The 23430-nt window shown below is 47.5% G+C and overlaps 1 protein-coding gene across 2 annotated transcripts in view; it reads left to right on the forward strand.

The window, feature by feature from the left end:
- Positions 1–2523: 2523 nt before the first annotated feature.
- Positions 2524–23430, forward strand: part of PDZD2 (PDZ domain containing 2) — a 493831-nt gene continuing 472924 nt past the window's right edge. For both annotated transcript variants that reach the window (XM_033179276.1, XM_033179277.1), the window contains exon 1: positions 2524–2842. The gene's annotated coding sequence lies outside the window, so the exon portion shown is untranslated. The remainder of the gene's footprint in view (positions 2843–23430) is intronic.

The raw sequence follows: 23430 nt of genomic DNA on the forward strand, positions 1-23430 counted from the left end.
ACTGATACAGCTTGGGATCACATGTTTTTTCTTTGTTCATCATTTTAATCTTCCTTTGCTCTGAAGTCTTAGATTTTCTATATACAGCCTCCTCCTCCACATCACATATATTATGAGCACTAAATTAAAATGGCAACTTTGATAGAAGTACTAATCTGTGACTAAATATTTAACAAGGGGGCAGAAAGAATTTACATTTTGATCTTCAAACATTGGAAAATAAATGCCCTCAGTTGTCAGCTTTCCAAATTGACAAGATTGCAAGGGCAAAACAAAATTTCCATGCATTTGATTGACCTCTTGTGAGTTGAACTATTATTAGCAGACGAGCACTTGCCAAAAATATCTGGAAAATATCAGCTGAAAAGTGATTGAAACGAAGTATTTAAAGCAGGTCAGCAGGGCCATGTCTGAAGGAGACAGATTATAAAATACATCTGCATATATTGTATTTACACATAATATATGCCACATATAACATATACATATACATATATACAATTCATTTTAATTCAGCAAATATTTATTGAGTGGTTATTGGATCAGATACCATGCCACCCTAGGCTTTGGGAACACAAACAATAAGCTTTAAGTTCTCTTACCTCCAGGAACTCACAAGCTAGAAATATGCGAGACAAAACACTGTAATTCCTACAACTTAATACACCTGACAAGGGTTAGATTAGCAATTTGCATAAAGTGCTACCATTGCAGCAATTAACAAGGCAGAGGAAACCTGATGTTTGTTCTGATGATCAGAGAAGCCTTTCCAGTAGAGATGACATTTACCTCCTTGGGATTTCAGCAGACACAGGAGAATGAGAATGTCACTCTGGCAGAGGAAACAGAATTTACAGATTAGGAGTACATGGCTGGAATGAAAGAATTGGGATGGCAGTGGATAAGAAATAGCAGTGACTGCAGTTGGAGTGATAAATGTATTTGCATATTCATCGATTCAGCAAACTTTTAATGGGTGCTGAGGGAGGTAGGCCCAAGCTATGTGCTGGGTACCGAGGCTGAGAAAACAAGGGACAGAGTGGTGGAAGATGGGCCTGGGATTGTGAAACAAACAGAAAGCACCAGCCCTCTTTGATCCTTCTAGAAGGATTTTTTGTGGTGTCCCAATGATACCTTTCATTGATAATGGTTACCATTTCATTGAGCACCTCCTAAGTACTGTGCTGAACAACTGTGTTACTGCAAGTTCCGGCAATCCTGCATGATAGGTGTTTTCTCTATTTACACATAGGAAGAGAAGCTCTGAGTGCCTGAGAGTGCCCAGCTTGTCATATACGATGCTTGGATTTGTGCAAGCATTGATCTCAGTGGCCTGGTAATTATAAAAGCTGAAAAACAGCTGAAATCAAGAACTTCTCCACCCCAACCCCTGAGGACATTACCATCTTCAAATGCCTTGGGACCACTCGGGTCTCTGGTGTTGCGGGACAGCGCTGTCCGGTCTGTGCAGGTGATTTATGTCTACCTGCTTTTCGGAGAGGCCAGAGCTTATTGCCTTGCTGGGCAGAACTGCAGCTGGGGCCTGCCCTGTCCCATCCCCATCCCCCGAAAGCAAAGATTTCCAATTACTGTTCTGCAGAAAATGTCAAAAGCATTATTCAACTATTCATTATCCCGGTTTTGTAATTTTTCGTATGTTTTTACTCTTATCTGCCAGCACTTGAAAAAGACCAGCTTTTTCCTTTTAAGAGAGCTTAACTTGCAGAGCTGTGCAGTCTTCCTATTATGTTCTTATCATCCTCTCCCTGTGGTAGGCAGAATGACAAGGATGACAAAAAAAGAACCAAAAATATTTGAAGGCCTTCCTGAAAATCCACCGGAACGAAGGATCCCAAAAGCCTGAGGCTCCGTTCCTCGAGTGACCTGGACGGGAGCCAAGGGCGGCTGGCATTAGCTCTCATGGTCTACTCAGCAGGAGCTCGTGGCTAGTACTCATGGGACCAAAACCACCACCCCAGAGCCATGGGATTTCCCCCAGGGGCTTAACTGGGGGATTAAGCAGCTCTGAGGTGCCAAGAGGTCCCCTCTCCCCGAAATCTTCATACCAGTGCTAAATTACCTTTGGTATCCCAAGGACCAGAGGCTAAGGGTAGCTTGGGGTGAGTGATTAGCTCTTCTCCCATCTCCTCCGGCCCACTCCGCCCCATTCTTTGATAAGGCAATTGACATTTTTCTCTTTGCTATGTAAAGTGCTATGCAGAGGCAACCTCACATCCCCTAGCTCGCTCTGTTCCACCTAGATGGCGCCCTAAGCCCCGCCTGTATGGAGATTCGGAGCAGCCATCTCTCTGGATGCCTTCCTCCCAAGATCCCCAGGTTTCTGAAACCGGCGCACCAGGACTCCTGGCTCACCCAGAGAGACTCCTTGCCCGCGGCGGGGCTCGCTCGGGGAAATCCCCGCCCACCTTGTTATTCCTGCAGGGGAATCCCCGCCCCCCGTCCCTGTCACTCCGGGAAGGGAGTTCCCGCCCCTCGAATCAACCAGAGGGAGGGAATCCCCGCCCATCCCGGAGGCTCGGCGGATCCCTTGCGCCGCGCGGCGAGGAGTGGACTCCAGCGCCGGTGCGTGCCGGCCCCGGGCAGCGGTACGCGGCGGGGCGGCGGCTGCAGGCAGCGGAGGAGCCGCAGGCCGAGCCCAAGGTACCGGGATTGCGCCTCCCGCGGCTGCCGGCGAACCGCGGCTTTACAGCTCGGGGCAGGCGCGGCGGCGGCACCGGTGGTGGCCGCGGTGGCGGCAGCTGCGCGGGGACCCGCCGGGCGGCGCCTGGGTCTGGCTGGACGTGCGAGGAAGCCGCGGGAGCCTCGGCCGAGCCGCGAGCAGGTGAAGCGACCGTCCCGCTGCAGCCGGGACGCGCGGCTCCGGGTGGGCATGGGATGGGGGAGGCTCGGCACCCCCGAGACCGTGTGTGCCCAGGAAAGTTTAGCGACAAATCTGGGTGCGGGAATCCTAGCCCTGGCAGGGCGGGGAGTGAGGACGCCGAACCGGGGTCCCACGTTGGGGGGGCGCAAACTCCTCTAGCATCCGGCCGGGGACGGGGAGGGGGCTGGATAGAGCGGGACCGAGACAGCGGGACACCCGGAGACTCACTGCCGGGGGTATCCAGGACAGGGCCGGGAGCTCCTGCACGGGCGCGCATCCCGGGTCCCCATTCCTGGGCCGTCTTCTGGTCCCCTCCTCCAGCAGGAGCGGAGGTACTCAGGTACTCCGGCCTCAGGTAATGTCTTGGGGACCATCCTACCTCGGGCGTGTTTCATCTCTCGCCCCCTCTCTGCCCAGATGAGACGTTAGACGCGGGGCGAGGGAGCGCAGAGGGCGCGCAAAGAGCAAAGGCATCTTAGGGCCGGTTATTGGCGTCTGCTGGGGAGGTGGGGAACATAATGATAGGGAAATCCTGCCCTCCCTCTGAAGTCGAGTTTCTTCTAAAACCTGGTTTCCCCCTCCCTGTCTTCCTCTCTCCCTCCCTCGGGTTTGCGTTTGTGTTTTAAGTCTTTGAGCTGCCTGTGGTCCCCGCTATTTGGAAAATCCATGAAAGCGCAAGGCTGAATTGAGCAGCAGGAGGGTCCAGGACCCCTGGCAGGAATTTGCCAGTAACTGTCCTCGGCAGCCCAAATCTGCAGAGACCTTGATAAGGGACACTGGAGTGGGAGGAGGACACGGTCTGGCATGGGCTGGTCGCAGAGACTGGAATGGCAGGCACGAGGGCATTCCAGAGCTCCAGACCTGCCCTGGGACTGGCGGTTGGGCAGTGTTGGGGGGTGGAGCTGAGTCTGAGTCTGTCCCCTGCAGCTGGCTGGCCCAACCTCTTGTCTCCACCAAAGGTAGGGTAGGTGGATATGTTTGCCTTGACAAATCGCAACGAAACTACTGGAAGTGGTTGCTGAGTGGCTGCAGTAAGTGATGCCCTGATCTGTCCTTGCAGAGAGACCCCCTGGACCTTCAGGGCCTCTTCTCCAGTGGGTCTCCCACACTGGAGGGCTTTAGGGGCCTGGCATCTCTACTGGGCCAGCTTTTGTGGGTTGTGACTTCTGGGTGGCCACCAGATAGGTACAGGTTGGCAGGTGTGGAGTGGGAGTGCTGCTTGTGGGGGCAGAAGAGAATGTTTCAGAACACACCCCTGGCTGTAGGTGGTGGTTCTGGCTTCATCAATTCCTTCTTCCATTAGGATGGGTCCAGAGCTGCTGCTCCTATAATAACCATCTAGTGGTGTGAGTGAGTGAGTGTGTGTGTGTTGCGGGGGTTAGGTGTAGGAGTAGGGGGCTGTCAGGTGCTATGAGAGGAAGAATCAGAACCATGTAAAGTATATAAATGCACCTACCTTGACCTAGTTAATATGCTTCTAGAAAAATATTGAATTATACTTTAAATCTATCTGAAATTGATTTTGCATGCACTTTATGGCAGTTTACTATTTAAGGAAACATGATAATTGCTCTATTCATTTCAATCATTTTATTTTTGGAATACCTGTGGTTTGCTGTGCTGGAGGCTGAGGAGGCTTCGAGGTTCCAGGATATGCTTAGATGAAAGACATTCCCTTGCTGTCAGTTTGTCAGTTTCCCTCCAGCAGGAGAAGGGCGAGAAACCTGCTGAGCACTATGGTGCAGACCAGTGCATAGGCTGCATGTAGTAGATACCCTGTGTTTCTTGGATGAGGGAGAAGGGATGATTAAGTGAGTAAAGTACCTGAAGAGTGGTCCAAATAAAACATTTTGGGAGTATGGAGGAAAAAGAAGTCACTTTTGCCAGAGAGGATTTGAAAGGCTTTGTGGAGGAGCTCTTAGGTGGAATTGAGAGGTTGATCCTGAGTTAGGACTCAGTGCTAAGGACTCAGAGGAACTTAGTTCTCCAGATAGTAGGGAGATGTGTGGGATTTCTTTCTTTTTTTTTTTTTTTTTTTGAGATGGGGTCTCATTGTTGCCCAGACCCAGGCAATCCTCCCACCTAAGCCTCCCAAGTAGCTGGGATCACAGGTGTGTGTCACCACACCCAGATGATTTTTGTGTTTTTTTTTAGAGATGGGGTTTCACCATGTTGCTTATGCTGGTCTCGAACTCCTGGGCTCAAGTGATCCTGGTGTCTTGGTCTCCCAACGTGCTGGAATTACAGGCATGAGCCACTGTGCCCAACCTGGACCCTCGTTCTGCTCCTACACAACCCTTGAGCACACTCACCATGCTTCCCTGGGTGTGTTTCTCTAGGGCCTTATTTTATTCATACCCAGATAAGGCCTGGAACAGTTGCTAATCAACTTCCTCAGGTTAGACAGGAAAAGAGGCAGAGGGAACACCCCAGACCCCACCGCCCCGGGCTGATCATACATAGAGTGTTGTGGAAACCCTCTCCCAGAGGCTCCAGGCCTGGTGAGCTGAACGAGATAACACAGAGCTGTGGATACTCCCTTGCTTTTGATCATGTGGGCCTAAGTGACTCAGACCATGGTGATGGGGGCATCTCTGTTGGAAGGTGGCTCCAGGTCTCTCCTACTGCACCAACCGCAAGGGGACAAATTCCAAAGATGAACCCTCAAAAGATCAGGAGCAAATCCAAAGAGAAGCTGAATCTCTTTAAGAAGACAGACTTAGAGACTCAACAGTTTGAGTCTCTTTCTTCTGCCCTCAGACACATCCCCGCAGCACCAGGGAGGATGCTGAGGTCAGAGTTGAGTTTCAAGGACAGGAAGAGCTAGGCAGGCAAGCCCATGAGTGAGGTTAGCAGACAAGTGGAGAGGCAGGGATGTGTCAGAGGCGCCCACACCCAGAAGGATGATAGGAAAAGGCCACTGATAGAACAGTGTTTGCGAGGGGTGTTCATGAAGCCAGGCTGCAAGGGAAGAAGGAGACAATGATTGCCAAGACAGTGACACTGCGAGTATAGACGCTGGATCCAGAAGTGTGCTGGTTGAAAATAATGCACAGAGTATTTTGAGGAGGTTGTAGCATTTAAGGAAGGTTTATTCATGAGAGTCCCTCTGTCCTCCCTCGCAGGCATGTTTGGTAAACACAAGAGATGTGCGAGACCAGATCAGGGGTGTTTGGGCTGGAAGAGGCGAGCAAGTGCCGGGAAAAGAACAATTCTGGCATCTGCCTTCCCTGGAAGGCCAGAGGGAAGCAGAGGTTGGTGAGGCCCTGGAGAGAATGAGGAAAACAGAGGAGGCATTGCTGAGACCTGGGGTCATTTCGTGAAGCTAGGGCTGGGAGAAAGGGCGGCTGTACTGCTGCCTGCTAGGGGAAGCAGATCCGGCACCTGGCACCAGTGGAGGCAGCCAGGAGGGAAAGGAAGGCCTCCTGAGTTGGGGTCATAGGCTTTGGCTGGAATCCTAGCAGTGCAGAGAACTTCCTGCTGGGCCAGATGATTAGAAATTTTGAAGCCTCCATTTGCTCATGTGTAAAATTGGTGCAGTCGTTACTTCACAGGATTGTTCTTAGGAGGAATCAAAAGAGGTCCTAAGGTGTGTTTGGAAGGCCCTCCATGGTAGCATCTGCTGTATGGTGGGTTCTTTTGAATAGCGTGTCCAGAAATGCATAAACCGCTCCCCAAAGTCAATGAGAGCCCATTTGAGTGTAGAAGGCAGGAGTTTTTAGCAGACTTGCCTGAAGCTTTCTTTCAGCTGTGGATGAAAAGCTTTGGACTCCTCTGAGCAGTTGGGTCTCCCTGTTCGCACCTTGATGAATCCTTCAAGATTTCTGTCTTTTAATCTGTTGGCTTGTTGCAGTACTGCATCTGAATTTAATGTCCCTCTGTTATGCAAAGATCCAGTTACCAGGTGCAAAGCAGGGAGAGGCTGGATAGTCTCCTCTGTCCTCCATGCTTCGGAAGGGGATCATGCACTCACACTTGGTAAGGCCTGCATTTGAGGAAGCTGAGGCCCAGAAAAACAGAGAACTTGCCCCATTAGACAACCAGAACTAGAGTCACAAAACACAGTTGCTTGATCTGGGGAACCCTTGTCTTTCAATAACAGTGGTGTTGTCCAAAGTGCAGGTGGCTGAGGAAGAATTAAAAATCTGCACTCCCCCTTGGTTTTATTAATGGGTCTTTGATTATAGTTGAAAAGATGAAAAAATAGTCTCACTTAGTGAAGAGGGAAAGAAAAGGAGTACTTGACTTAGTAAACACTAAGTAGATATGTGCCAAATTAAATGAAATTGGGGGAAATATGAATTTTTTTTTTTTTTTTTTTTTTGAGACAGGGTCTCACTCTGTCACCCAGGCTGCAGTGGCATGACCACGGCTTACAGCAGCCTTGACCTCCCAGGCTCAAGTGATCCTCCCACCTCAGCCTCCCAAGTAGCTGGGAAGCTGAGACAACAGACACTCACCACCACACCTGGCTAATTATTATTTTTTAAAAATTTTTTGTAGAGGCGGGGTTTTACCATGTTGCCCAGGCTGGTATCAAACTCCTGGGCTCAAGCGATCCACCCATCTCAGCCGCCCAAAGTGCTGGGATTATAGGCATTGAGGACTGTTTTTTTAAGGAAATGGAAGTATAGAATTATCTGGAAAATTTTCTCAAATTATTCCTTATTTTCCAACCGGGTGGTCTATGTCTAGATTTGGACCTATGCATAGGTTGCATATATAAAATGATGGATCTTTTTATGGTATCTAGAAATTTGACAATCTTGATCTCCTATTATACGTACTTTAGAAATAGAGAAAAGATGGAATTGGAAAAGAATACATTTCCCGTGGGTTCTGGCGGGGAGGGTTTGAAGCCAGGTAGGTCATCTGATTCCGTCCGATTGTCTGAGAGCTAGAGTTCTGCGTTCTATTTACAAATGTGTTCAAGAAGACACTGGGAGCATTTACAGTTTGAAAACTTAATAGTTGAAGAGGCCTTTTGTGGTCTGATAAGGCGGCTGAGCCGAGAGACGGTTTGTTAAGACACTAAGCATGTGTAGAAGACACATTTGTCTTTTAAGCCTCTCCAGCTCCAGGAAGAGGCCTACCCCTGGTCGTGGCCTCTCTCCAATGCCAGTAGTGTATTCACCCCACACTCTCGATGAAGCCAGAAAACAGTCTCCATTCTGAGAGTCCTGGCTGCTCCGTGCATGCATTCCCTACTGGAATGCGTTCTGAGTGAATAATGAGTGGTCTATTAACTTCCAGAAAATCAGAAACCTAAGATTCTCAACTCTCTTTATGAAGCCATTGAATGAAACCAGATAGCATTGAATACCTGGCTGACAAAGTTATTCTTGGATTATTTGTTTTTAGGTTATACAGTGTTTCTGGGGCTCATCAAGCCCTCTAGGACACATGAAGAGGTTTTGGAGAAGCAGCATTGGGGGAACCGACTTCACAGCAAAGAGGATTAATTTTGCGCACACAATTGTTGCGAGCTCTGAATGAAATAATAGCAAGGAGATGGGGGAAGTTTTGTTGTCTTTTAAGTCTAAGAAGCAGCCTGAAATGCCTAGATATCCACAGGAGGATTTAAAAAATCACAAATTCTTAAGGATCTGCAGGTCCTTGAAAGGGCATTATCCAATCTCTTGCCTTCAGGGAGAAATAAACTTAGCTCATTCCAGTTAAGGATCTATGGTTTTAACAGCTTCCTGAGGAAGGGGCATCCATGGCATATTTGGCCCTTAACACAGTGATGCCCCAGACTGGTTCTTTGAGGTATTTTAGCAGGAGTCAAAATGGATTTCAGAGGAGTTATTCTTGGTCCCATTTTTTTTTTTTTTTTTTTTTTTTGAGATGGAGTGTCGCTCTGTTGCCCAGGCTGGAGTGCAGTGGTGCGATCTCGGCTCACTGCAACCTCCGCCTCCTGGGTTCAAGCGATTCTTCTGCCTCAGCCTCCCGAGTAGCTGGGATTATAGGCGCGTGCCATCACGCCCAGCTAATTTTTGTATTTTTAGTAGAGATGTGGATTCACCATGTTGGCCAGGATGGTCTTGATTTCTTGACCTTGTGATCCGCCTGCCTTGGCCTCCCAAAGTGCTGGGATTACAGGCATGAGCTACTGTGCCCAGCTGGTCTCATTTTTATCAACACTTGGACACCTCTAGTACTTGACTTTGCAAATCCTAGACTTTATCATCCAAGTTAACACAACAGACCCTGTTGTCCTGGCCTCAGGACAGCCATCATCCTGCTTGCCTAAAAATAAAGACGGCACTCATACAGTGTAGAATTAGGATTCCTTCCGTGAGCGGGGGCACGCTTTGTGCTGTGGCTACCCCAAAGTCAATTCCCTGGCTGGGACCTGCCAGCTCAGGCAGTGGGAGTTGTACTGGGAGGAGGGTGGGAGAGATGGTAATTTTGGATCTCAGTGTACTCAGTAGGGGGAAGGGGGCAGGGAACTGGGCTGCCTTACATGGGAGGCCTCCGGGCATCCCCAGGCAGCTGGTGGGAGGAGAGAGGGTGCCAGGGAGCTTTGCGCTACAGGGGGCCTTCTCACTACTGTCACTCCTAGGGAGATCTCAGGATACCTGGGGAGGGGAACAGAATAAACACCAGCTCTTTTGTCCCTTTCACCAAAGGCCAGCACGTTTCCAATGCCTGTCTAAGGTGAACCTGGCTTGTCCTGTTTACACGTCCTGGGATATTACTGTAATTCCAGTATTCCAGAAGACTATTTCTGGAGAGTGGAGAGGCAAGTGTATTTTGGGGTAGCCGTAATAACTTGGGTTGGTGGGTACAAGTTTGAACACCCAGTAATGCCCCTTACCCCTGAGGAATTCCAGGGACTGAGCCACCAGAAATGTCTTCAAGAACCTGACCCCTCCATGTCATGAACATTAAGGGTAGCTCCTGACACTGCTTATGTTTGCATGCAGGTAATCAAATGGAATCATACGCTTTCTCCAAGAGCACGAAGGTTTCTTTTTCTTTTTCTGTTTAATAAAGCAAGATGTCAATCAACTCTACATTTTTGTGTGTTGGCCAATGGACACTTATAAAATGTCTGATTTCAGCTGTGTTTCAGTTGAACACCCCCCACCACCCGCCAAACACACTCTTTCTGGCCCAGTGTGTTTTATAGAGATTTGTGTAAAACTAGATTGTGCTCTGTGGGTCCCCTGATGAGGAGAATTCACTTCCAAGGCTAAAGCAGCCATGCAAATATTATTACAAAACCACTCAGCAGACAAAATTGGCATAGCTTTCCTCCACAGTTTGCCACTGCCCACTCTCCACTCCTACCCCGCCCTGGTCACCTTAATTCCCAGTATCATTAGGCTGAAAGAGGGACAGCTGTCTCCAGAAAATGTGCTCCGAGGGTCCTCATCAGCGTGGATTCCCAAGAGAGAGCAGGCAGTGAGATGGCACGAGGAGAGGAAGGTACTGGAAAGAATTGCATTAACCCCTCTCTGGACTTACTGCTCGTCTTTAAAAACCTAAGCAGATGCCAGGCTTATTGATTTCTTTATTGGTGGCAGCTGTGGAGCTGCAGGCCACTATTTTTGGCACCTGGGAGATGCACACAGCCCCTGAACACACTTCCCACCTTCTGATCCCTCACCTGCTCAGCTTCCAGGGCTCCATCTTTATCTTGAGGATCTCTGAAGACTGCCTCTTCCCCCATACTCTTCAGGATCCAGTACAATGCCTAGTATGTGAGTAAAAATTAAAATTAGTTGAATGTTCACTATTTGGCAGGCACTATTCTAGACACTTGCCACATACAGCTCATTCAGTTCTCATAATCTGATGAGGTACATACTGTTATTACCTCATGTTCGTTTCCTGGGGCTGCCGTCAGAAATTCAAACAGCTGAAATTCATCCTCTCCCAGTATCCTCTTCACAGGTCCAAAGTCTGAAATCAAGGTGTTGACAGGGCTGTGCTCCCCCTGGAAGCTCTAGGGGAGAAACCTGCCTTGCCTCTTGCAGCTTCTGGGAGCTGTGGACATTCCTTGTGCTGCTTCAGCCCAGTCTATGTGTGTGTCTTCACATTGCTTTGTCTGTGTGTCTATGTCTTCTCCTCTCTTGTCTGCATGTCTCTACTTTGTGTGTCTCTTATAAGGACATTTGTCATTGGAGTTAGGGCTACCCAAATAATTCAGGATGATTCCAACTTGAGATTTTTAATTTAATTACATCTGCAAAGACACTTTTGCCAAATAAGGACACATTTGCAGGTTTTGGGATGTGGGTATATCTTTTGGGGAGCTACTCTTCAACCCACTACAACCCCTTTTGCGATGGAAAAATGGTGATACAATGTAGTTAAGCGAATTCTCTGAGGTTACACAGCCAGGAGTTGCTAGAATTGGAATTTACATACAGCAGCCTGGCTCTGGAACTTCCATATGGACCACTACTCTCTCTTGCCTTTTAGTAAATGTGCTCCGTGATTGTTCACGGTATGAATGGATGGCAGGATAGGTGGGGAAATAGATGGACAAAAAGATGCTGATAACAATAGTTGGCCTACATTCTCCTTCCTTCCCAATGTGTTGGAAATAATAACAATAACTGATATTCATTGTTTTATGCTCTTGACCCGGGACTTATCCTTGGATCCTCTTTTTTGGCTATTCTAGGGAGAGCTCACTTATCTCAAGGCATTGCCTGCCATCGGTGTGCTACTGCCTTCCAAAGTGATGTCCGCAGCCTGATCTCTCTGCTGTGTTCCAGACTCATGTGCCCCACTGCCCCCTACCATTCCAGTGGGGGCATTATAGGGATCGCTAACCTAGCATGACAAAATGCAATCCTTGATATGTCTCTTTCAAGTTAGTTCTTTCCTTCTCCTCCTGCCATCTCAGCAAATGGCACCACCATCCACCCAAGGGCTCATCCCCCAAACAAGAAACCACCCTTCTCTTTTCCTGACATTCTGTATCCAAATCCAGGAGTAAGTCCTGTTGGCCCCACCTCCAGCCTCCACCCTGTTCTCCTGCCTCCACGGCAGCCACCCTTTTAAAAGTCACTGCCGTCTCACCCCTGGACCCATGCTGCAGTCATCTTCTAACTGGGCCACCTGAGGACACTCTTGACCCCAGTCCTTTTCCTCCGAGCAGCCAGAGGGGTCTTTTATTGTTTTAAGACGTTCTTATTTTTTAACATAGCAATTTTATGTTCACAGCCAAATTGAGAGGAAAGTACAGAGATTTCCTATATACCTCTTGCCCCTACACATGCACAGCCTCCACTCTCGTCAACATCCTTCACCACACTGGTTCATTTGTTACAGTCGATGAACCTGTGTTGGAACATCTTTATCCCTCGAGCCCCTAGTTTACCTTAGGGTTCACTCTTAAACATTCTATGGGTTTGGATAAATGTATAATGTCATGTATCCACCATTATATTATAATACAGAGTAGTTTCACTGGCCTAGAAATCTTCTGTGCTCTGCCTCCTATTCATCCCTCCTGCCCCCCTAACCCAGAGGGTTTTTTTTGTTTGTTTGTTTGTTTAAGAGATGGGGTCTCACTGTGTCGCCCAGACTGGTGTCAAACTCCTGGGCCCAAGCGGTCCACCCGCTTTGGCCTCCCAAACTCTGTGATTACAGACATGAGCCACTGTGCCTAGCCAGAGGGGTCTTTTAAAAACACGAGTCATATCACTCCCCGGCTTAAAACTGGACATTTCTTATTGCTATTTCAGTGTGATTCAGGCTCCTTGCCCCAATCCACCTCTCCTGTGACTCCTTGTCTTACCACTCATTGCCCTCACTCCATGCCTGACACGCTGTACTTCTTTCAGTTTTGGAACACATCAAGTTCTGTCCCATATCAGGGCTCTTCTTCTGCTTGGAAACATCTTCCCCCAGATCTTCACAGGAACTTATGATCTAACAGGACCACCCCCAGGTGCTCTATCACATGACTCCTGTTTGAAATAAAATCTTTGGTTTATTCATTTATTGTCTGTCTCGGCTATTGGATCATAAGCTCCATTAAAGCAAATAACTAGTTTGTGTATCTCACATGCTGAAAATAGTTCCTATTTCTGCCTTTCCTTTAAGGGTTCAAGGAAGACGGTTTAAAATATCAAGTCTCGGCTGTGCGTGGTGGCTCACGCCTGTAATCCCAGCACTCTGGGAGGCTGAGGCAGGCGGATCACAAGGTCAGGAGTTCGAGACCAGACCAGCCTGGCCAATATGGTGAAATCCCATCACTGCTAAAAACAAAAATTAGCCAGGCGTGGTGGCGCGCGCCTATAGTCCCAGCTACTCGGGAGGCTGAGGCAGGAGAATGGTGTGAACCCAGGAGGCGGAGGTTGCACTGAGCCGAGATCACATCCCTGTACTGCAGCCTGGGCGACAGAGTAAGACTCCATCTCGGAAAAAAAAAAAATAAATAAATAAAAATCAAGTCTTAGGGCAAATTAGAAAAAAATCTTGAGCCTCAAAGAAGAGAAAGAGAAATGATCTTCTTAGCATCTCAAGATTAAGTCCCAGGGCAACTAGAGAAGTAGTACATTGGGAATCTGAGTGAGTGTATTTCTTCCCTGTGTTAACAATCTGTGTCCTGGGTTTATGAGCAGGAAAATGAATTATCCAATAGACACTCAATAAATGTCTGTTGAACAAGTCAAGCACTTAAAGCATTTCAGGCACTGTTCCCAGTTATCCTTACTTTTCAGATGAGGAAACATAGGCTTGGAGAGGCTAAGTGACTTGCCTGAGATTACATATCTATTAAGAGTTGGAGCAGGCTGAGCGCCGTGGCTCACACCTGTAATCCCAGCACTTTGGGAGACTGAGGCGGGCGGATCATGAGGTCAGGAGATTGAGACCAGCCTGGCTAACATGGTGAAACCCTGTCTCTACTAAAAATACAAAACAATTTGCCGGGCATGGTGACAGGCGCCTGTAGTCCCAGCTACTCAGGAGGCTGAGGCAGGAGAATGGCGTGAAACCCGGGAGGCGCAGCTTGCAGTGAGCCGAGACCGCACCACTGCACTCCAGCCTGGGCGACAAAGTGAGACTCCGTCTCAAACAAAAAAAAAAAAAAAAGGGGTTGGAGCAAGGGGGGTGAATCCAGATCTTTCTGTCTGCTAAGCCGCTATTCCCAACCACGATTCCATAAAGAATCTCTGAGAAGCAGGAACTGCCTGGGATCCCTAAAGTCTCTACAGAGCCCTGAGTTTACTAATTCATTTTCCTGCTCATAAACCCAGGACACAGATTGTTAACACACAAGGAAGAAATATACTCACCCAGATTCCCAGTGTACTACTTCTCTGCAAAGTTGGCCTGGGACTTAATCTTGAGAAGCTAAGAAGTTCATTTCTCTTTTTCTCCACGTTAGGAGTTTCAGTCTCAAGACTTTTTCTGATCTTTCTTGCAACTTGATGGTTTAAACCCTCTTCTTCGAACCCTTAAAAGGAAGGCAGAGATGACCAGGTTGAGTCCTTATATGCAAAGGTAGAATTTTTCTGTAATCAGAAGATGCTCTGAGGTCGTCTTCCTCCTGGTTTTCCTTACACATGAACACTTTTATGTAGTTTGGTCTTTTCGGCTTCTACGTTTCTTCCTAGCTGATAAGAGCCCTAGGGTGAGAGCGTGGACTGCATTTTCAGATCGGCTGTTAGCAAGAGCCTCTCCATTGGGTCTTACTAAAAGACTGGTCCATTTCTTGGTCACTAGCTTTGAGCCAGTCGTGAAAGAAGACAAAGGACAGGTTCTGCCAGGTGTCGTGCTCAAAGTTTGCAGCCCAGGGAGAATGAGAAATCACCTATTCATTTCTTTCCCTGTTGTTGGACCTCCTTTTAAAAATAAGTTCCATCCAAATCCTCAAAAAAAAAAAAAAAAAAAAAAAAAAGGCCGGGCGCGGTGGCTCAAGCTTGTAATCCCAGCACTTTGGGAGGCCGAGACGGGTGGATCACGAGGTCAGGAGATCGAGACCATCCTGGCTAACACGGTGAAACCCCGTCTCTACTAAAAATACAAAAACTAGCCGGGCGAGGTGGTGGGCGCCTGTAGTCTCAGCTACTCGGGAGGCTGAGGCAGGAGAATGGCGTAAACCCGGGAGGTGGAGCTTGCAGTGAGCTGAGATCTGGCCACTGCACTCCAGTCCGGGCGACAGAGCGAGACTCCGCCTCAAAAAAAAAAAAAAAAAAATAAGTTCCATCCTGAGAATTACATCAGCGTCCCAGTAAGTAAACATCGGACAAAAAACTCTATTTCAGGCAAATAGTAATTGTGAGAATGTCCAAGACCCACAACTGTAGGTTGGGCTTTTATTCATAGAAAGGTCTATAGTGGCTGATTTTTAGTGTATCTGGCAAATATAACTGCTCTCCTGCAGAAAGGTAGAACTCTGGCCATTTGATATATCATGCACTTCACCTCTGCTGTCGTGAGTGGGGTTTGCTATGGTAACTAGAACTTTGCCCGAGGGTTGTGCATGTAAGGTGTCACTCATTTTTATTTTTATTTTACCCTTTATTTTTAGCAGAAACCAAAGAGGAGCTGCTCATTGTTCCTGCTAACATGCAGGTGGGTGGTCACAGTGGAGCCTGGGAAGAATTGTATGTGCTGTTCTCATGGGGAATGTCACCACCCACCACAGTTCTCATTTGTTAGAGCAAGATGTGCTTCTGGATTTCCATTGGTTAAAATCTGTGCCGAAAATTGTGCACTAGGATAGTTGGACTTGCTTTTTTTTTGAGACAAGGTCTCCCTCTGTTGCCCAGGCTGGAGTGCAGTGGCACGATCTTGGCTCACTGCAGCCTCAACCTCCCAGGCTCAAGCGATTCTCCCACCTCAGCCTCCTAAGTAGCTGGGACTATAATATGCATCACCATGCCTGGCTAATTTTGTTGTTTGTTTGTTTGTTTTGAGCTGGTGTCTTGCTCTGTCACCCAGGCTGGAGTGTAGTGATGTGATCTCGGCTCACTGGAACTTCCACCTCCTGGGTTCAAGCAATTTTCCTGTCTCAGCCTCCCAAATAGCTTATTTCAGGCGCACGCCACCATGGCCGGCTAATTTTTGTATTTTTTTTTTTTTTCTGTAGAGATAAGGTGTCACCATGTTGGCCAGGCTGGTCTCGAACTCCTGACCTTGTGATCTGCTCACTTTGGCCTCCCAAAGTGTTAGGATTACAGGGAGTAATCCTACAGGATGAGCCACCGTGTGTCCAGCCTGTTTTTTTGTTTTGCTTTTTGTTTTTGTTTTTGTTTTTGTTTTAGAGACAATGTCTTGCCATGTTACCCAGGCTGGTCCTGAACTCCTGAGCTCAAGTGATCCTTCTGCCTTGGCTTCCCAAAGTGCCAAGATGACAGGTGTGAGCCACCACCCTGGGCCTGGACTTGATATTTTAAATAACTCTTTTTCAACTGCTCTTCCCCATCTTCGTCTTGACACAGCATGTAAGGTTTGACGACAATGGCAGTCCTGCAGATAGGAGGTGGGTGCTTCTCATAAAGCCACTGAAAACTGTGAAAGCTCAGCAAACATTTGAAGGAGGTAACTTCTCAACATGACGCTCATTTCTTTCTGAGTGCTTATGCTTTGTCTTCACTGCCCCCAAATCAACTTTTTTCCTTTTTTCATCCAACTAGTGTTTATTTAGCACATGCCACATAGAGAAAAGATATATATACTTCATATTCTCAGTATAGGGAATAAAAATAAAATTCAGTTTGCCTTGAATTATCAATTGCATCAAATTGTTTGGCTGTCTTCCAGATCAGAGGGAGGAAAAATGGTGAAAACATTGCTTCAAGAACATAGTGGCCAGGCGCAGTGGCTCATGCCTGTAATCCCAGCACTTTGGGAGGCCAGGGCAGGCAGATCACTTGAGGTCAGGAGTTCGAGACCAGCCTGGCCAATATGGCAAAACCACACCTCTGCTAAAAATACAAAAAATTAGCTGGGCATGGTGGTGTGCACCTGTAGTCTCAGCTACTTAGGAGGCTGAGGTGGGAGAATCACTTGAACCTGGGAGGCAGAGGTTTCAGTGAGCTGAGATCATGCCATTGAACGCCACCCTGGGTGACAGAGTGAGACTTCGTCTCAAAAAAAGACCAAAACAAAACAAAACATAGTGAGCCTCCTGAACCTCGCTTTTGCTGGGGACTTGGAACTGGCTAAGATTTCCCTTGGCATATTTGCTGATAGAGATGTATATCTAGGACTGAGTGAATCTGGAGCCATGTAACACTGTATTCCATCACCTGTGAGTTTAGTTAAGGATGCAAACTAGTCCAAAATGAAGCCGCAGTTCTTTTATCCATTGATATCAGCTGTGGGGAAGGAACACTAAACTAGAAGGTTCTTCCAGGCATAGACTATATCCTGTTTGATACTGTGACTCAAGAACCTAGTGCAGTGCCTGTAATATAGTAGGCCCTTCATGAAGGTTTTTTAATGAGTGAAATTAGCATCAGATCAGCATGTCTGGGTGGGAGAGAAGAACCTGGACTATACATCAGGTCGTATTTATAAGGAATCCATGGAGATCCCCATAGTCTGAAATAGTCCTGTCCTTCAAAAACATATAATCTATTGTAAGAGAGAGGACCTCTGAGGCAGCGCTAGTTATGACTTAGGATGTATGGGAAGATGAATTTTCTGATAAAAGCATCTTAAGAGTTATCCTAACATCACCAATTTTCCTTTCAAATGGAAAGATTTCACTTTACACACTGATCATTTTAGATGATTTCATAAACTAAAGAATATCACACTTGTGCAGCCCAATTCATTCATTCATTCATTCATTCATTCAATCAGATCTTTATTTGACACCTACTATGTGCTAGACCCTTAGATTCTAGTAGGGAAGACAGACATTCAGTATATGTTTTTTGTTTGTTTGTTTGTGATGGAGTCTCACTCTGTCACTCAGGCTGGAGTGCAGTGGTGCAATCTCGGCTCACTGCAGCCTCCACCTCCCGGGTTCAAGCAGTTCTCCTGCCTCAGCCTCCCGAGTAACTGGGACTACAGGCGCGTGCCACCACACCCAGCTAATTTTTTGTATTTTTAGTAGAGATGGTGTTTCACTGTGTTAGCCAGGCTGGTCTGGATCTCCTGACCTTGTGATCCACACACCTCGGCCTCCCAAAGTGCTGGGATTACAGGCATGAGCCATTGCACCTGGCCCCAATATGTGTTTTAAGCTGAGTCCAGAACATGACCCCATAGAGAAGTGGTTCTCCACCCCAGTGCACATTAGAAACTGCTCCTTGCGAATGACATCCATGCCAAGGATCAATTCTGAGCCTTTTACTTGATCCCTCAAAGCATTTGACACACACACAGGTCATCCCTCCCTTACCTTGAAAAGCTCCTTACCTTGGCTCTCTGGATACCACACTCTTCAGGGGTTCCTCCTGGTGCCACAGGAGCATTCCTTCCTAGGTTTCTAGGCTGCCTCCTCTTCCTCCTGACCTCTTAATAATGCTGGAGGGCCTTGGACTCAGTGGTTGCACTTCCTGTCTTTTCTCTCTGTGATTCCTGTCTGCGATGTTGGTCATCCTGATGGCTTTAAATGTTATCCGTAAGCCGAGAACTCCCACCGATCTATCTCCATCCTGTACTCGTTGCATATATAATTATCTACTTGACCTTCCTGCTGAAGGTCTAGTGGTCATCTCAAACTTTGACATCTGAAACCAAATTCTCATTCCCACCCTGCCCCTTCCAGATGCTTCATCTCTTGTTCGTTCTTTAAAAATCATTCTGTAGAGTACAAGCATTGCTCATCACTTCTCCTCTCATAGAAGCTACACTCATCTCTCAATTGGGCTATTTTAGGAATCTCCCAGTTGCTATTGTTCCCTTTCCTCCTCATAGTCTATTCTCAACAGAGCAGGCAGAAAGATTCTAGTAACATGGAAATCATTTCCTGTCACTTCTTTGCCCAGGCCTTCCCAGGAGCTTCCCATCTCACTCAGAGGAAAAGCAAAACTCATTACATAGCCCATCAGCCCCTTGGTGGTTTCTCCCCTCCCCTTGCCCTTCCCATTCAGATTTCATCTCTTGCATCTGCCCCAGGGCCATTGCACCTGCTATTCCCTCTGCCTGGAATGCTCTTCCTTCATATAGCAGACTTTCCCTCACTTCCTTCAGGTCTGATTCAAATGTCACCATCAGCGAAGTCTTCCGTGCTACCCTACACTAGCCCGTGGCTTCATACCGCTCTTTTCAGCTTTATTTTCTCCATTGCACATTATCAGTTTTTTTGTTTTGTTTTGTTTGTTTGTTTGTTTTCTGAGACAGAGTCTCACTCTGTCACCCAGGCTGGAGTGCAGGGTGCCATCTCAGCTCACTGCAACCCCTGCCTCCTGGGTTCAAGTGATTCTCTTGCCTCGGCCTCCTGAGTAGCTGAGATTACAGGTGCACATCACCATGCTCAGCTGATTTTCTGTATTTTTAGTAGAGACGGGGTTTCACCATGTTAGTCAGGCTGGTCTCGAACTCCTGACCTTGTGATCTGCCCGCCGGCCTCCCAAAGTGCTGGGATTACAGGCGTGAGCTACCGCGCCCAGCCTAGTTTTTTTTTTTTTTTAATGTATCATATATTTTACTGACCTAATTTGCTTTTCTGCCTGCTTCTCCCCATTAGCATGTAAAACCTATGAGGGATTTTTTTTTTTTTCTAGAAGGTGGTGTCTCTTTGGTTCATTGATGTATCATCAACACATAGAACAATACTTGGCTTATACCTAGCACTCAGAAAATACTTGTTGAGAAAATGAATCAGAATCATTGGTATTTTTAATTTAAATACTGATGCCCCAGGGAAGGTGATTTAATTGGTATGAGGTATAGCCCAAGCACTGGTATTTTTTGAAGGCTCCCTAGGTAATTCTAAAGTGAAGCCAGCATTGCAAACCACTGCTTTCCAGATCTGAACTCTGTTGTTTTTCTCCTTTTAAGGACTTTGCCTCTGTGGCATATGTTGTTGCATTCTTACAAAATCCATTAGTCTCAAAACTTAAATTGCAGTGGATGGTAGAAAGGAAGTTTGTGTTGTGTGTGATAGCATATTAGGGTTTAAATTGGATCATCTCATTAGAGTAGATGTAGTGGACATTCTTCCATTTATGACCTAGACTGAACTTCGATGGGGAGGCACAGACCCCATGCTGCAGAGTCAAGTGTGTTCTTTGTTAATTTCCCAGTTGAGCATCTGACTTTTGTCTTTATGTTTGAAGAGAGGAGGTTTGAATCTGGCTAATTATAAACTTCATTTGCTTAAATGGGCTATGCACATGTATTCCCACCCAGAATGTTCACCTGCCCACCTGCCCACTGTTTAAATTCTGTCCATCTCTGAATGCCCAGGGAAAGTCATTTCCTTTGAAAAGCCTTCCCCTCCTTCCCTGGCTGGCAGCCTTCCCCGGAACACCTGGCATTTTTACCAGGCACATGTTGCTTTGTTGGTGAACCTTTTGATGGAGGTGTCTTCTTTTTTCCCTTCCCTCCTGGACTCAATTGTAACCTCTCCAAGGGCACTCAGCCATCTCTTTCACCCAGTGTCCCCAGCAGCAGTCAGTAAAGGGATGTTGATGGATTGGTTCAACTACTCTTGTTTAATGTATTGGCAGCGTCTAAGCACCATTGCCGAGGGGAAGGGATGTCACTCAGCGTAAACACCTTGGCATTGTTCACTCTGTTTTATCGCTGATGTGTAGCATTCTCATTTTATGATTTTTTAAAGCAACTGAATACTTAGCTTTTAAGATTTAAAATCCCAAGATTTCAGTACCATGTTTGAAAATGATATATTCGAGAAAGCTGGGATACAATCTCGTTTGCCTTTATTTTCTAAATCAGATTCAAACTAATAAAATTTTACCTGCCTTTGAGGGGCTCTAAGAGGAAGCTCCAAGACAGGGCAAAGGGGCTGCTTTATAGGGCCTCTCTCTCTCCATAAGAAGTAGTGACTGCCGGGCGCGGTGGCTCAAGCCTGTAATCCCAGCACTTTGGGAGGCCGAGACGGGCGGATCACGAGGTCAGGAGATCGAGACCATCCTGGCTAACACGGTGAAACCCCGTCTCTACTAAAAATACAAAAACTAGCCGGGCGAGGTGGCGGGCGCCTGTAGTCCCAGCTACGGGAGGCTGAGGCAGGAGAATGGCGTAAACCCGGGAGGCGGAGCTTGCAGTGAGCTGAGATCTGGCCACTGCACTCCAGTCCGGGCGACAGAGCGAGACTCCGCCTCAAAAAAAAAAAAAAAAAAAAAAAAAAAAAAAAAAAAGAAGTAGTGACTTGGCCGGGCGCGGTGGCTCAAGCCTGTAATCCCAGCACTTTGGGAGGCCGAGACGGGCGGATCACGCGGATCACGAGGTCAGGAGATCGAGACCATCCTGGCTAACATGGTGAAACCCCGTCTCTACTAAAAAATACAAAAAAAACTAGCCGGGCGACATGGCGGGTGCCTGTAGTCCCAGCTGCTTGGGAGGCTGAGGCAGGAGAATGGCGTAAACCCAGGAGGCGGAGCTTGCAGTGAGCTGAGACCCGGCCACTGCACTCCAGCCTGGGCGGCAGAGCGAGACTCCGTCTCAAAAAAAAAGAAGTAGTGACTTTTTTTTTTTTTTTTTGAGACGGAGTCTCGCTCTGTCGCCCAGGCTGGAGTGCAGTGGCCGGATCTCAGCTCACTGCAAGCTCCGCCTTCTGGGTTTACGCCATTCTCCTGCCTCAGCCTCCCGAGTAGCTGGGACTACAGGCGCCCGCCACCTCGCCCGGCTAGTTTTTTGTATCTTTTTAGTAGAGACAGGGTTTCACCATGTTAGCCAGGATGGTCTCGATCTCCTGACCTCGTGATCCACCCGTCTCGGCCTCCCAAAGTGCTGGGATTACAGGCTTGAGCCACCGCGCCCGGCCACTATTGTAGTCTCATTATCAAGTTAACATTTGTCACCTCAACAGCCTGGGAGATCAGGTCAGCTGATATACTGGAGGAGGAGGAGGGTTTAGAAATGAAGTTCTTAACACCTTTGTGGCCCTTTGAAGCCCTCAGCTGCAGGGTGGAGGGAGTGATGTCATACTGAGACAGGAAATGTCATAAAGCTGGAAAATGTCATAAACCGATCTCCATCTGGTCGTAGATGTACAAGAAACAGCAAAGAAAAGCACATTGTGTTTTTATCCAAAGGGGATAAGGTTACTAGACCTGTATATTATGGGAAAGCTGTTGACGTAGCCTATCTGGCCTTTTCAGCAAGATGTTTGGATGGTCCTGTGCAATGTCTTTGAGGGCAAGATGGTGCTATGTGGACTGGACAGTAGCAGCGTGTGGTGATTTGCTGCTGATCCTTGAATGCCTGGACAGTGGATGTGGACTAGTGTTCATGCAAAGAGAAAGTTCCAGAGAGAGCCCTGCACAGATCTACCGTTGGCTTTATCCTGCCCCCTTCAACATTTTTATCAACGATTTCAATACAGAGGTGGATGATATGTTTATCCCATTTGCTTATGACCCAGATCTGGGAAACACAGTGACCTCATTTCACACCAGAATCAGAATCTAAATAGACTTACAGGATAGGCCAAGTCTTGCAAAAGTCAGCCAAGGGGCTCAAGTGAAGGTCCTGCACTTGAATCTGAAAAAACCAACTGCGTTTATTATGGGATGGTCAAGAGCCTGTTTTAACAGCAGCCTTTGCCTAAAACATGGAGGCAGGTCATGAGACCGTGTGATCCATGTGCATCAGCACTGGGATGTGACTCTGAGATAAGAGCAAATCCCAGGTTTGAGGGGCCAGGGGCAGAGTGTTGACCTCGGCGACCTCGGCGCTAGTCCCGCACATCTTGACTGTTGTGTGCTGCTCCCGGCAGCACCCGCAAAGGAGGCGTTAGTACAAGAGATGTACGGGAAAGATAATGGCTGCCTTCCGAGTCCTACCCTTTCCAGCCCATACCCCTAGGAACCATCGCTTTATCTACTTCTTTGCCAACACTCTAACCGTCCTATCTTTTTTCCTTTAGTTGCCCCCACCCAACAAAATCTCTACACAAAATAAGTTCAATCACCTGCATTTTCTGCCCTATGTCGTAGCGGCTAAGCGTTTCTATGAAAGAAAAAATAATCACCCAGCTATTTGGATTGGTGCAATTGCAGAATAATGGTCTCTAAGCTCATCAGATCCACAGGCTGGCAGACAGGTGGAAGGACAGTCTTCAGGCCCCCCGTCACCCCAGGGTCTATCCTAACTCTTCTCCTCGCCCTTGAAACTTCGACCTCCCTGTCTTCTCCCTCCCTCTCAGCAAGGGATCTTCATATTTTCTTCACAGAGGGATGATCAGTGGAAACTCCGTTCATCCTGTTCCCTCACTTACAAAGGATCTATTTCCACCTCCAGCCTGCGCTCTTTCCTTCCTGCTTCTGAGAAAATTTCCCTCCTTTTATCAAAGATTTCCCCAGGAGCTCAGGAGCGGGTCTCCTCTCTCTCCTGTAATGATCGTATTTGATCAGTATACTTTCTTTTCTGCCGTTAACCTCTCTGTGTCTGTTTCCTCGCCGCCATGTTTAAACTTCCCCCTTCTTTAA

This window comes from Trachypithecus francoisi, unplaced genomic scaffold (assembly GCF_009764315.1).
Source record: "Trachypithecus francoisi isolate TF-2019V2 unplaced genomic scaffold, Tfra_2.0 Lachesis_group2, whole genome shotgun sequence".
Taxonomy (NCBI): Eukaryota; Metazoa; Chordata; class Mammalia; order Primates; family Cercopithecidae; genus Trachypithecus; species Trachypithecus francoisi.